The sequence below is a fragment of the Halichoerus grypus genome, chromosome 11 (assembly GCF_964656455.1).
Source record: "Halichoerus grypus chromosome 11, mHalGry1.hap1.1, whole genome shotgun sequence".
NCBI lineage: Eukaryota > Metazoa > Chordata > Mammalia > Carnivora > Phocidae > Halichoerus > Halichoerus grypus.
This window is the reverse complement of record NC_135722.1, coordinates 29,419,525-29,435,984: the sequence shown is the minus strand read 5'-3', so window position 1 is coordinate 29,435,984 and position 16,460 is coordinate 29,419,525.

Below are 16,460 nucleotides of genomic sequence, written 5' to 3'. Positions count from 1 at the left end.
CTGAATAACCACTACTCTGTTGTTAGACAGTGGGTGGTTTAGTTAGTTTTCTTTGAGATCCAGGGATCCAAAGACAGTGGGTGGTTTAAAGTCTTCCTCCTACTGTAATGAAAATCTTGAAGTTTAAAGCTCTTTTCGGGGTTAGAGGTCAGTTAGGTATGTATGTATGTATGTATGTATGTATGTATGTATTTAAGAGGTTATTTATTTAAAATAGAAGATGTGTTATTTGGGTAAAAGTTTTGGTAAATTTTAGACTTACTATATATTTGAAAATAGATATTCTTATCTGATTTTTGCTTATTGATAACCCCTTTCCTAATCTCAAAAAAGCAATTTCTTTATTTAGCAATTTCTGTGGTAAAATAACTTTAAAACGCCTCCATCACTTGCCATAAATACAACTAACTATATTAATAATGTATCACATAAAAATACCAAAACCTCATAATTCTTTTAAAAATCTTTACTTCAGTCCCCTTGCTAGCAGAGTATTATTCTCACAAAATTTTGCAATTATTTATCCTTTCAAGCTTGAATGCCAAGGTTTAGGATCAGGCTTTGAAATCTTACACCCATAAAATTTGAGTATGTTAATACACAAAACAGCTTCTCCAGTCTAACATGAGGTATGGGCAGCCTTCATGGTATGTCATCTCCCTGTCTTATCACTCACAGGGAATTAAATGAATGTCAACCTTCAAGAGTTTCCATAAGCCCATGATGGAAAACAATGTTAATTATATCAGTTCTTCTTGGCTCTGAACTAACCAATTCCTACTCTGTGATTCAGTGAGTTGTACATGCCAATATTATGCTTTGTCCTTGTCAACATTAATGCACCAGCTATTGACATTCAAAATTAGTTTTCTAATGTATTTATAATTGCTGAATAATTTTAATCCTTTCATCCATTTTCCTTGTGTCTTTCTCCTACTTGTTACTAAAAAGGCAAAATAAAATATGTATAGTAGATAAAGCAGTATGTATGTATAGATGAAAACACCCGGACTAACTTGCCAACATAACTGGAAGACACATTAATGTAAATGTTTAAAACATTTATCTTACAAGCCTGTTAAAACAACCTAAAAACAGTTTTTATATAGGACTATGCACATTGAATCTGATTTATAAAAGAAAATCATGATCCTCTTAATCATTATCTTCATCATCCCAGATATTATTATTGAATGCCTATCAGGCATCAGGTAATGTCCTAAGCCCTTTACTAATTTTATTAGTTTCCTAGGGTTGCCATAACCAATTACATGAACTTGTTGACTTAAAACAACATAAATTTATTCTCTCACAGTGCTGGAAGCCCAATGTCTGAAATCAAGCAAGGTTATACTTCTTCTAAGAATATAGGGGAGATTCCATTCCTTGCTTCTTCCTACTTCTGGTGGTTGTCAGCTTCTTTGAGGTTGTGGCCACATATAGATAGGACCTACCCAAATAATCCAAATTGAGCTCATCTCAAGATCCTTAATTTAATTACAACTGCAAATGTTTTTTTTCTAAGATAGCATTCATAGGTTCTGGAGATTAAGGCATGAGAATATCTTCTTGAGGGACACTAACCCACTATGCTTGCACTATTTCTAATCGTTACAAATACGGAGATCGACTGAAAATGAGAGAGGTTAGCAACTTTTTAAGGTTGCACTGATTATGAGTGGTAGGACTGCTTAAGTAGAACTCATCCCATTGTATTCTGTTGTGTTTTGTTTCGTTTTTGAGATATTGACAAACAAGTTGTACAAATTTAATGTACACATCTTGATGAATTTAAAGATAAGCATATACCTGTGAAACTGTCTCTACTGCATTTTACTTGTTCACGTACTCATTCGTATCACTCTCTGAGTCAAGATGTCTGAGACATCTTATTCTGTATGTTCCCCATGCCTTACTTGTAACCTTTAAGACAGACAAGACTCTAAATAACAAACTACTGAGTAAATAAATATATGAATTCTCACCAGCAAGTCCTCTACCAATAACAAGCTATGGCCAATATCCATAACAGAAAGAAAAGGTATCTGTTACCTTACAGCTGTTCTACATAAACATTGTAAAAAATCAATAGCAAATGCTAACCTCTTTCCGGAGACATTTAGTATCAAAATTTAATTCTTTAGACTTAGGTTCTCAAAGAACAATTTCCAAGATACAGCTCTATGAATAGGAATCGACTATTTCTCACCTTTTTCCTGTTATTTTTTTTATTACATTTTTAAAAGTCAGGGGTAACTAAAAGAAGATGACCTTGACAAATTACCTCTTTGATTGTCGGCACTGCCACACCACATATTGACTGGGGTGGAATATGTACAGAGCAGAAAGATTCGATTTGATTCCTAGTTATTGCTGGTGACCGAAGACAGTTTGTTTGTTTTTCCTCAGACAAATTGAGTGATGATTAAAGATGGCCAAACACCACATTGGGCATTGCTCAGTCACTGTGGCAATTGTTTTGTGAATGAATCATTCAGCCTGCCTTTCTCTCCTTGAAGGAATTTAGTCACACATTTCAAAAGGCAACTACAATTTTGGTAATATAGAGGACTAGGATTGAAAATTGTAAGATCTGATCTATTTGATGAATAATTTTCTCAAAGTTACTTTTTTTTTTTTTCCCCTGAGCTATTTCATTCTGTTTTTTTCTTTGTCATTCATTCATTAGCCATTCTTATGCTAGCTAGGGCAATTGCCATCCAGGTAAATCATAGTGTTTTATCATAGACCTCTTGTTTGGTTCAGATGTACTTTCTTCTTGGGTTGTTTCAACATTGGGATTCCTTATCTGTTCTCTAAACATTCCTGAGTTTGGCAAGAAGGCTTTGGGCATTGCAAGGAAGATGACAACCAAATTTCTATCATAGGTCACCAAAAGGGAGTTAGCATTGGCATCAAATTCATGGATTTGAGAATGGAGAGATTTGAAGGAGTTCAGGGACAGTGGAGTGTTAGGCTTGAAACATAATTGATTTGAAGTATATCACTGAAACACCCTGATACTGATGTACATTAAGCCACAAGAAACTAAACCTTCCTAGTATTTCTGATGTTCAATTTCTTAATTTATAAGATGCATATTATATTATACTTCAACTAGAGTTCATATGAAAATTAGATGAGTAGTTTAGTTAAGCATCTGGCATAATGCCTGGAACATATTAGGTGTTCAAATATTATAACTTAAAAGAAGTTGAGGTAGGGCAGATAATTTCAGAAAGTTTTATCCATATTTTGAGCAGAAATTTTATCACGTCATTATTTATTATCTTTGTACGTTCTCCAGTGCCCAATGTTTACTCCTCAAGCATACTAGCTCAATAAACTAACATTGAGAGAGCAGAAAAGTTTCTTAAGGAAAAACTTGCATTAACCAAATTTATGACACTGGCAGATAAAATCAGAATGCGAATTTCTTAATTTTCTCATTAAAAACGTAATTGTCATGCAGTTTGAAGTATTAGAGTCCTTATTGTTTTATCTCTGTTGGCAGACTTCAGGGGAAACCAAATCATAATTAGAATACTATGTGGAATCTGAATAAGGAAGTGTAGATGAATAGAATTTTAATTACTGTCAGGTTTATGTAGTTCAATAGATTCATCTCCACAACATGGGTGGTCTTGTTAGCAACACTGGAACGTTTGAATTTCATTGTCTACTTTTCCATTTCCTTTGAATGTTGGTTGGATGGATATTACATTTATTTGTTTCTATCACTCAACTTTTATGACCAATCTCCTGGCAGAGCAATCTCTTTTTCCTTCAAGAGTGTTGATGTCCTCAGTCAGAAATAATCAGTTCTTACTTGCCAAGCAACTCTATTTTTTATTTTTATTTTTTTATTGTTATGTTAGTCACCATACAGTACATCATTAGTTTTTGATGTAGTGTTCCATGATTCATTGTTTCTGTATAACACCCAGTGCTCCATGCAGAACGTGCCCTCCTTTATGCCCATCACCGGGCTAGCCCATCCCCCCACCTACCTCCCCTCTAAAACCCTCAGTTTGTAAAACATTCTCATCTTTTAGCATTTATTCATTGTGTGATTTTTACACTACAAATGTTAGAAAGCAATCTCATTTTTCTTGTTTCAATAAATCTTGGATAACCTCTAACAGAAGACACTACTTAATTTTTTTTCTGGCTATAATGAAAAAATAATTGACATGGCCCACTGTATAAGTTTAAGGTGCGAAGCATAATAATTTGTTTACATATATTGTGAAATGATTACTGCAATAGGTTCAGCTAACATCCATCATCTTATAGACACAAAATAAAAAGAAGAAAAAAATTTCTCCTTATGATAAGAACTCTTAGGATTTGCTCTCTTAATAACTTTCTTAGATATTACACACTAGTGTTAACTATAGTCATCATGTTACACATTACATCCCTAACATTTATTTATCTTAAAATTTGATGTTTGTACTTTTGACAATTGTCTCTAATTCTTCCTTCCCCACCGTCTGCCTCTGGTAACTACAAATCTGATCTCTCTTTCTATGAGTTTATTTTTATTTTTTTAGATTTTACTCACAAGTGAGATCATATAGTATTTGTCTTTCTCTCTTACTCTTTTCATTCAATGTAACGCCTTCAAAGTCCATCCATGTTGTTGCAAATGTTAGGATTTCCTCATTTTTTGATAGCTGAACAATATTCCATTGTGTGTGTGTGTGTATACATAACTTCTTTAATCCATTTATCCATCGATGGACACTTTGTTTCTATGTCTTGACTATTGTAAATAATGAGGCTTTGAACATGTGGATGCAGGTATCTTTTCCAATTAGTGTTTTTGTTTCCTTTGGGTATATTCCCAGAAGTGGAATTGCTGGATCATATAGAAGTTCTATTTTTAATTTTTTGAGAATTGTCTATACTGTTTTTCATAGTGACTATACCAATACATAATGCCACCAGCAGTGCCCAAGTGTTCTCTCTTCTCCACATTCATGCCAGCATTTGTTATCTTTTGTCTTTTTGACCCTAGCCATATCTAACAGATATCTCATTGTGGTTTTGATTTGCATTTCCCTAATGACTAGTATTGCTGAGCATCTTTTCACATACCTATTGGTCTTCTGTGTATATTTTTTTGGAGATAAATATCTATTCAGGTCCTTTGCCCATTTTTAAATTGAGTTGTTACATTGTTGTTGTTGTTATTGAGTTGTATGAGTTCTTTATATACTTTGCATATTAACACCTTATTAGATATATGGTCTGCAAATATTTTTTTCTCATTCTGCGGATTGTGTTTTTACTTTGTTGGATTCTTTTGCTGAACAGAGGCTTTTCAGTTTGATGTAGTCCCACATGCCCATTTTTATTTTGTTACTTGTGTTTCAGGTGGCATGTCCACAGAATCATTATCAAGATCCAAGTAAATTTATTTTTGTTGTGTGTGTGTGTTTTAGGAATTTCATAGTTTCAGGTCTTACATTTATGTCTTTAATACACTTCAGGTTAATTTTTGTGAGTGATGTAAAATAGGGGCCCAGTTCCATTCTTCACATGTGAATATCCAATGATCCTGGAACCATTTATTGAAGAGACTGCCTATTCTCCATTGAGTATTCTTGGCTTTCTTGTCAAATATTAATTGAACAGGGGCACCTGGGTGGCTCAGTCGTTGAGTGTCTGCCTTCGGCTCAGGTCATGATCCCAGGGTCCTGGGATCGAGCCCCGCATTGGACTCCCTGCTCAGCGGGCAGCCTGTTTCTCCCTCTCCCGCTCCCCCTGCTTGTGTTCCCTCTCTCGCTGTGTCTCTGTCAAATAAATAAATAAAATCTTTAAAAATATATATATTAATTGAACACATATTCTTGGGATTATTTCTGGGCTCTTGATTCTGATCCATTGACTTGTTGTTTGTTTTTATGCCAGAACCATACTGTTTGGATTACTATAGATGTATAATATAGCTTGAGATCAGAGTGTGTTGCCTCTAGTTTTGTCCTTTCTCAAGATTGCTTTGGTTATTCCAGGTCTTCTATGGTTTCATACAAATATTAAGGTTATTTTTCCTATTTATGTGAAAAGTGTTATTGGAATTTTGATTAAGATTGCATTGAATTTATAGATTGCTTTGGGTTGGATAAATATTTTAACAATATTCATTCTTCTGATCCACGAACACAGGACATTTTTACATTTGTGTGTGTCTTCTTCAATTTCTCTTATAGAGTCTTGAAGTTTTCAGAGTAGAGATCTTTCACCTTAAATTTATTCTTAAGTATTTTATTGTTTCTTTTTTTAAAGATTTTATTTATTCCATTTGAGAAAGAGAGAGAGAGAGAGCAAGTAAGCACAAATGGGGAAGGAGGGGCAGAGGGAAAGAGATAAGCAGATTCCCTGCTGAGCGGGGAGCCCAAGGAGGAGCTCCATCCCAGGACTCTGGGATCATGACCTGAGCTGAATTAATTGTTAATGTATAGAAATGCTATTGATTTATGTTAATGTTGTATTCTGCAACTTCAGTGAATTTATTGATTGGATATAAGAGTTTTTAGGTTGAGTGCTACTCATTCTCATTTAAAATTGGAGATGATGATATTATCTTCCTCATTTTTTTTTTGAGAGGCTTAATAAAATAGTACTTTCAAAGGCCTTAACATAGTGTCTGCCATAAGTATTGACTCAGTAAATGTTTTTACTCTAATTCCCTAACATTTAATATTTTTTCTATGACCTGACTTATCACAAAAAAGGAACACTGCTATAGCAAGATTTTTCATAATACATATAGCTCGCTGTCTATATCTAACAGTTTCCCCGTGATCATTTGAAAGAATAAAGGCCACCTTTATTTTGATTAGCTGGAGAAAGATGTTGGAAATTCTGAACTCCTCTTTGTAAGGGTACCTGGAAGTTGGAGCCTTAGATATCTATTTTGAAGAGGAGTCAGGCAAACTAAATAGGATAATGCACACAAATGATCTTTAAAAATGGTAAAACATGTGGCATATAAAGAGGATAATCATTATTCTTAGGAAAAGGATGGTAACTTTGTAGATAACGTGGGAACAGTACATACAACAGTGAGGCTTTTTGGAGTTGGTAAAGGGACATATTCCACAAACTTCCATGCTATTCCTCTGATAAAAAGTCTTGAGCAATCACTTGCTTCTTTAACAAAAAAAAATTATCACAAGGCAATCTAACAACATAACAAGACAAAGTGCTCTGGTTGTTAACACCTTTGGGTGACATCTCCTGAAAAAATATCTCCCCTACGGAGACAGAATGGTATTATTCTTGCTTCACTATTTTCATATGCAGCAAGAAGAAACTACAGGCTAATGAATCAACACGTCACTTATCCAGCCTCCTCCTTTCAGCAGCATTGCTTTAAATAATCTCTTCTTTGAATTATTCAGTAATTTCACCAGAAGCACAGCAAGGATTATTAGTCAATCTTTCCTACACCAGGCATGGTTGGAAGGCTTAATAGTTTGAAACTTAAAATTATTTCTTAGTTATGTAAATGGTTGTGATCTATCATTTGTTCATGAAATATTTCATGAAATAGTGAGACTGAAATAAAACTTTCACTTTGAAACAAGAAACCATTTACTATAAGAAGAAACTAGTCATAGGTTTATCAAGTAGATAAAGCAGTCATGGGGCTGTTTGTCAAATACACACATATTAAAATATACAAACAATGGAATTCTTAGGAAGAAGTGGATCCTAATGCAAACCGCCTCTATACAAATAAGGCCATCTTTCAGCTAAAAGAAATCTATTTGAAAGGTTTTTTTTTTTCTTAATCCATTATTCCAAATTGAAATACCAGAAATTTCTTTCAAACAACATCCTTGTGTAGAACAGTTGTCCCATGCTGGACATGCCTTGGTTACTGCCATCTTGGGCATAATCAATTTGATCTAGTTTGATCTAGGCTCATGTTGCAAGTCACTCTAATTGCCAATAGCTTCTGTTGCTAACATTATCAGAATGGACCAGAGCATGTGTTAATAGTTTACCTCTTCCAAGATCAGGGCCTTTATGCTTATCTGCTTTGCCCTTGCTTGACTGGAACAATCAGGAGAAATTATTTTTATTCCAATGGAATTATGTATGATCAGTCCATGCAAGTCTAATATGTCATGTCCAGACATTGTAGGGAAGCAGATGCATGGTGCTTCTGCTTTGAGATCAAACCATGAGAGAGAAGCAGGCACAATATAAGCAGTTCTTGGTAAACAAAGAGGCTTAGGCTGAAAAATTAATTAAAAGTCACGCATTTAACTGCATATGTTTTCTTGTGGGGAGTTTTTCTAACAAAATATTTACTTAGCATCCCAAAGAGAAACAGTACCAGACATCTGTGAGATAACCTCAAAAGCTGTTGAAGCATTATACATTGATTTCAGGAACTCAGTTAGCTTTGCTGAGCATGGCTATGTGCAGTCATGTAGTTGGGCATCGTTTGACTCCTCTTATATAGCTAATAGTCTATGGATGTTCAACCTTGTTCATAATTAAATAGAAATGAAAGATGGGGAGTAAGAAATGAGGAATAGAAAACAAAATGAAAATGACTACTTTCCATGCCTCCATTGTAGGCTTCCAAACCTGAACTAGAATAAAACATGGAGATAGTGGGGAAGCTTTACATTTGGATTTAGATTGGACACTTCATTATGTAAGAGTCATTGGTCACTGGAAAGGTTTTTGGATCCGCCCATATTTTTTCTGGATATAGAGAAGAGCAAGTCCATAAAGTAAGTTTAACAGTGAGAGACAGAGAGGGGGGTGAGGGAGGAGAGAGAGAAAACTTCAATGCTAAGCCATCTGTTAGATTCAGCCCATTCAATAAACCTGTTACACATAGGGCAGCTACTGACTATAACAATGTATGGCTAGATGAATAAATGCATGAGTAAATAGATAAATAAATGAATACCTTAAAATACAGGAGTTCCTTTCTTGAAAGTCAGGTCTGGGTTAGCATAGTCATAGGAAAAAACAGTGCAACTTTAGGGGCTGCTAGAATTAGAACTGGATCTGCCATGCCTCTTTTTCTCCTCTTCTGGTTTTTCTCTCTGGGTAGAGAAAATTACAGTTCTACCTCCAGAGAGGAAAAGAAACTTAGAAAAAAAAATCCCAGAGGAAGGCTCCATTAACTTGATTTTTTGTCATGTGCCCATAACTAGACAAATCACTACAGTGGAAGAAGAGTGGGTAGTGATACATGGTGACCGGTAAGCCCACCAGGAAACACATGGGTGCAATGGGGAAGGAGTTGCTCCCCAAAGAAAATGGGGCATGGTGGAACTATCCTGGAAAGACAAAAATACTAAGGGTCTATTCCCTATGCTCTCCAATTTTGTTCCTAAAAAATAAATTGCTAAAGTGTACCATTCACTGGTGAGAGGGATGATGGATTTATGAGCATTGAGAGCCAACAGTTTTTGTCAATGATTGTGATGACTTTTACTGACAGCCACAGTCAACAATGTCTGGAGGAGCATAAAAGAGTATAAATGCTCTGAAAAAGGTAGGCAAGTTAACACTTTGTAATATTTCAGGTAAAGAAATGCTGCTCATTACTCAGAAACTCTACTTCCTAATATGAATGGCAAGTTCTTCAGGCAATTCTCAGGAGAGGTTTGTTTATAAGAGTATCTCTATTAATTATAATTTTTTCCTACCTATATATAATCTATATAGAGCAAGAACTAAAGCATATTAACTGCATTTCAGGACACAGACGTTATCAAACATTTTATGACGTATTTGTTTTTAGTTGATTTATCTGGATTTGTAGGGCTAGACTTTTATAGCCAGTTTTGATAACAATATAATTTTCCAACAATTTAAGTAAATTTTCACTATGTAAATACTGATATTTTAGGTATGTCTTCATGATCCCAAAACTCATCTTACCATAAAAGTACAAATAGCATTAGAATCATTTTACTTTTTTTGTTATTGTAAGATTTTATTTTTTAAGACTTTATTTTTTTATTTTAGGGAGACAGAGAGAGTGCACATGAGTGGGGGTTGGGAGAGGCAGACAGAGAGGGAGAGAGAGAACCTCAAGCAGGCTCCACAGTCAGCATGGAGCTGATGCAGGGCTGCATCTCACAACCCATGAGATCAGGACCTGAACTGAAATCAAGAGTTGGGTGCTTTACTGACTGAGCCACCCAGGTAACCCCACATGAGCTTATTTTTGTAATACACTTGATAAAATTCATTTCCAAACCTTTTAAACAATGCAAAAAATTACAGAAGAAAGTTACCTGTAGTTTTGGGGGCTTTTTTTTTATATATTTTATTTATTTATTTGTCAGAGAGAGAGAGAGACCGTGCAAGTACAATCAGGGGGAGTGGCAGGCAGAGGGAGAAACAGGCTCCCTGCTGAGCAGGGAACCCGATGCGGCACTCGATCCCAGGACCCTGGGATCATGACCTGAGCTGAAGGCAGATGCTTAATCAACTGAGCCACCCAGGCATCCCTACCTGTAGTTTTTAATAGTAATATTTTTTCCTATAAATTATTTTCTATATATTGATTATATAACCAATTACCTTACACTTCCTTAGTTTTTAAAAATCATTTTTAGTTAATTCCATTGGCTTTTCAAGTATTTCATTGGATTTTATTTCTAACTTTTAATGGTATTCTATATTTATTAGTATTTGGTTGTTGTTTAATGTTATGTTTAAAGCTGCATGTTTTTATCTGGATATTTATATATTTTTCCATGGATACTTCTATTCTCTGGACACTTATAGGATTCTTTTTATTTTGAAGTTTCTTTTTATTTGAAATTCAAAAACCTCAGGATATTTTTTATCCATTTTCTACACTTGTTTTATGCTTTTCTAAAAATTATGGAGCCTTTTTTTGTTTCCTAGGTTTTTGTCTTTTTTTAATTTGGGAAATCTTTACTCTGCTTAAATTTGGACATTTTCTGTATTTTATTTGTTCAGTTCCCTTTAACTATATTTTAGCTCTCCATTGTCTGTCCAGTTCTTTGCTTTTTTTAAAAAAAAATTTGTATCTAGCCTGCTTAAAATCAAATTCCATTTTCTTTACTGCTGTTCTTATATGTTGCTGTTTCTAATTTAACTTTAAATACTATAGTGTCATTAATTTACTCTTAAATTTCTTAACTTCTTAGTTGGAATAATCCCCTACTAATTTTGTTCAGTTTTATCCTTATCACCTATCTTATACATGCTTTAGTTTTGTCCTCTTTTCTTAATGGGTTTAAGTCAACACTTTTGTTTTACAGATGAAGAATTTAGGACCACAGAGATTGAATGACTTTCTAAAAGTCACAGTGAGATGGATTACTCTACACATCTCTCCATGTTGTCTCTCCCTCTCTAAAACTGCCAATCCAGTAACAATGTCTTGGTCAGACTATAGGCTATAAATTTTGCAAATTCAAAAAGAAAAACACAGCTTAAACAGTGAATTGATTCTCTACTGGCTCCATAAATAAATATGGTCATGTTAAGAGCTAGTATAAAGTGAAATAAACCAGACCCAGAAAGACAAATACTGTATGATCTCACTTATATGTGGAATCTAAAAGGTCAGACTCATAGAACCTGAGAATAGAATGATGGTTGCCAGGGGCTGGGTGGTGCGGGTGGGAGAAATGGGGAATGTTGGTCAAAGGGTTACAAACTTTCAGTTCTAAGATGAATTTGTTCTGAAGTTCTATTGTATGACATAGTGACTACAGTTAATAGTACACTATTGTGTACTTGAAATTTGCTAGGAGAATAGATCTTAAGTGTTCTTACCACGCACAAGAAAAGGTAAATGTGAGGTGATGGGTGTGTTAATTAACTTGATTGCTGTAAGCATTGCACAATGTGTACATACATTCAATCATCATGTTGTACACCTTTAAAAAAAAGTGTTAGTAGAGCACAGTGGTAAAGACAGATACATTGGAGCCATAGTCCCTGGGTTGGAATCCCAACTCCTCCATTTCTAGTGCTGTGCCCCTGGAAAAGCTACTGAACTGCCCTAAGCCCAAGTGTCTTCATCTGTAAAAAAAAAGGGATGATAATACCTGTATTTATCTGGTATTATCAGTATATACCTGGTACAAAGGGTTGTTGTAAGGATTAACTGGGTTAATACATATTAAACCCTTAGAAATGCCTGGCAAATATTCCACAGGTGTTATTACAGCATTGTTCTTATAGTATTAAAACATGGATCTTTGGGTCATGGGGATGAATCATCATGACGTGGTGAGTGATAAAGGTGGAGACCGGCATCCAGAAGGCTGCACAAAGACGTCTGAGAGAAAAAAAAAAAAAAAAAAGGAAGAAAGTAATATGCTGCCTTACTCAGGTCCCTAACTCCTCAGCCTGTTATGAGAATGAGGTTACACTCTTTGTTTCTGTCAGTTACATGCCTGTTATATAAGCATTTAATTAAAAGACACATATATGAAATATAATTAGGCACATTATAACAGCATTGGCAGGAGCAAGATGGTTCACTTAAAACATATCGGGGTGCTTGGGTGGCTCATTTGGTTAAGCCCCTGACTCTTGATTTTGGCTTGGGTTGTGATCTCATGGGTCCTGAGATCAAGCCCTCATGAGGCTCCAGGCTCAGTGCAGAGTCTGCTTGACATTCTTTCCTCCCCCTCTGTTCCTCCCCGTGCTCATGCTCCATGCTCTCTCTCTCTCTCAAATAAATAAATAAAATCTTTAAAAAAAACAGATTACTGAAGAGAAAGGACTATTTACACAAGTGTGGTCAGGGTAAAGGAAATCAAACTAGGGATGATAGATCGTCATGTATCCTCAGGTGAACAACATCTGGAAATAACCACTACTCCTAGATGCAAGGAGAGAGAGTGGTTGCCAGAATAAGGTGAGACCTGCTGCTTTAAGGAAGTGTTGCTTCATGAAGCTATGTCCCTCATAAAGAAAGACAGCTAATGTCAGCTTATGCCAGGGCAAGAAAGGAACCAGGAGAATAAGCACCCCAACCTTTCTATTTTCCCATCATCCAATCTCCTGCTTGTACCTCTCATTGACTAAATTTAATGATAAACCAAAGGACAAGGATCTCAGCCTCTAAGCTGTGTCCTGGTGGTATTGTCAGCTGCTTAGATGTACATTAATGACTGTATTGGTTTTCATCTTTTGTCTGACATTCAAGCCCTCACCAAAATAACTCCAAATTACCTTAGGGCTCTGGGGTGGATAATATGAATTCGTTCACTCAGCCTCTACTCCATCTGCCTTTCAGGATGCTTTCCTCTACAGCAAAGGCTGAAAGACTATAAACCAAATTTCCTAGACTCATTGCAACTACCGTTCTGGATACAAAACAGGTTTTACTGATGAGATGCACAAGTGTGAAATTCAGAATGCAGATATAACGCAAAGGTTATCTTGCTGTTGCTGGTTGTGCAGGCAATCAAGGTGATGGGAACTAAATGCTAAGAGGTAATTACAGAGCACACACTCCACCATGAAACACCTATTCAGCAAATTTGGAGGGGTTAAAAGACAGTTGTGGGGTGGTAGAATCAGTGGTGGCAGCATTTTCAGATCTCAGCTCTCCTATGTGGTGTGCTCTTGAAATTTATCCTATTCAAGATTCCTGCTATTTCACAGTGCTTTCAATAACTTTGCAAGCACATATTTATCTACATTAAATCCTTTGCTACTTGAAAGAGCTAGAGTGAGCTTTGCTTCCTGCACTGAAGTGTGCCTAATACAAACCCCACTGTTCCTTCTCTTCAGCACACACCATGTACTTCAATGTTACGGGTTGCTGTTGAGCATCAAATAAAACTCGAGATTCCCTGATAAGGTCTTTGCTTGAACTAACTTTCCTTTCTGAAAATCTCACTCTATGTAATGCACTCTTGCTCATTATTCTGCTCCAGGTTCAGTGCCAATGAAAATTCCCTCATGGGACCCTTTTCCTCCCCTCCCCTCTCCTCCCCTTCTCCTCCTCCTCCTCTTTCTCCTATTGTTCTCTTTCTCTCTCCCCCTTCCCCTTCCTCTCTCACTCTCCCTCTCGCTCTCTGTGCCTGGCTCACTACATACCTCTAAATGTCTATAGCAATAAACTCTTCTTCCTTATTAATCATCATAATCATATATTTATGTCCAATTCCCCTAAATGTTTTAGGGCATACCTCGAGCTTCTTTGCATGCTTATTGTATTTTAATGCATGTGTGACAAATTCACCAAGTCCTATTCCAATGTCTTGGGTATAGCTATAGGTTGATAAATATTTTCAGGTTAATTATGGGTGAAAGAAACTTTGCATTCCACATGCAACCCTAGTTTTCATAGACTTTCAAAATTGACACCCTAAAATTGTGATATGTCACTGATATTCTTTAACATTCAAGCCAAAACAAGATGTTGCAGAAATTGTCAGTGACTTCTAGTTGAAGATGAATGTGTGCTTTTTAATGATAAGGGAGAAAAAAAAAAAAACAGTAATTCAATCAACTCGTACATTGTTTTAAATCTGGCTCAAAAACTAGAAACACACATTTGCTATTTACTGAATTCCTAGAGAAGCATTTGTTCATTCCTAGAAAAAGTTGTTCTTTTTATGCCCTTATGTCATCTAAATAAACACACGAACATATATTTCCCTCTCTGTGGAATGTATATATTCAAACAAAAAGTTTTGGGCTTTTCAGAAGCATACTACAGAAGTGAATAAGTATTAACACGGATGGCTAGAGAGAGTGAACTATGCCAAGAAATAGAAATGGATGAGAAAATGCATTGCAAATTAAAAATCACCATATAAATACAAAATACTTTAAGTGAAGAATAGTTTCCTTTCTTAGCAAGGAAATTGTAGGCTTGAGACCAAGACTTGGTACCATACTTAACTATCTAAATTTGGGCCGATTGCTTACTGTCATTGAGTTTCATTTTAGTTGCACATCAAATGGGAAAACTGGATTTTATTTTCTTCGTTCTCTTGAATTAAAGAACAAAAACAACCAAAAGAGAATGCTCCTGAGTACAGACTAGATTTATAGCAGATGTTCATCACATCTTGAAAACACTCATGCCACAGCTGAGAAACAGGGCATGACAGCCAAATAGGACACTTTTGGCTTCTATCAATCATCTCATGGGTCTGTGATAAAATTAAAAGAAGGCAAAAGGAAGGTACAATGCAGTTCTTCTAGAAGACACTGGTTCCTGTCATAAGATGCAAGACAGCTGCATGTTTAAGAGCCATCCAGTCCCTTGATCACACAGATGTTTGGCACAGAACAGTCCAGGGTCCAGATGTTCAACCACAGTTAGTACTTTGTATCCAGAAGTTAAAGCACCGGATAGAATAGGCTTTAACACATTGTTTTTCCTACCTTGTGATAGCTTTCATTTTTCTTTCTTTTTTATAATTCTCAGGACTGAATGTCTTCATGTTTTCAATCTACAATGGATCATTTTAGGCTCATATTTTTTATCCAACCATAATAAATATTACAGTATAGGTTTGTAATCAGTATTCATTTTAAGAAAAGTAATGGTTTAATGGAAAGAAACAAAGTTTGAATTTTTTTGGCTTTAAGAAGTTATTTTCAATAACAATTATAATACAACATTTTGAAGGAAATTAAATTTGAATAAAGTTGAGGCAAACAGCATTTACATGTGAGAACAGAGATTATCTATGAATTGATTAATCATGTTTAATCTGGTTACATGGCTTAACCCAGAATTCACTAGGTACTATCCCAAAAGTGGTTTTAGGCCAGTCCTCACTAGGTAACAAATTAACAAATTACAGAATCTACCTCTAGTGAATATATTCCCTAAAAATGCTGCTTCATTACCATCCCATTATTCACACTGATGATTTTCATCTGGTACTAAGAACATTGCAATTTTTTGATTATCAAATCTTTAGCTACTGATTTATCTCAGGAAAGATGCATAGACTATGTACAAATGATTGCATTTTCAACAATATATTAAATCACCTTAACATACTCCCCTCCCTCCTCTCTCTTCTATCTTTTTTGGTGGAAGTTTGAACAATCAGGTAATAGCCTGTTGATAAATTAATGGCTGCAGCTGGTTTTATAGCCCAAATCTTCCAGTAGTACAAACAGATGGACTATAGGTCTCTGATAATGTAATTAGAGCTGCCACTGTAGTATATTGGAAATATTATTGAATTAGGAATTAGGAAACTGAGATTGCAGTTCTGTTTTATTATTAACAATATATAAAACAAAGATGTTTAATTTTTCCTGTTGAGTTTTAATTTCCTTATTTATCAATAAGGGTTGAAAGAGGTGGTCTCTAATGTGCCTTCTGCTAATTAGCCTCCTGTTACAAGTCATGTCTGCCCTAGCATAAACAGGAAGTGCCTATATTTGCTTTGTTAACTAGTATTTCAAATATATATTTTCCTTCTCACACCCACGATATA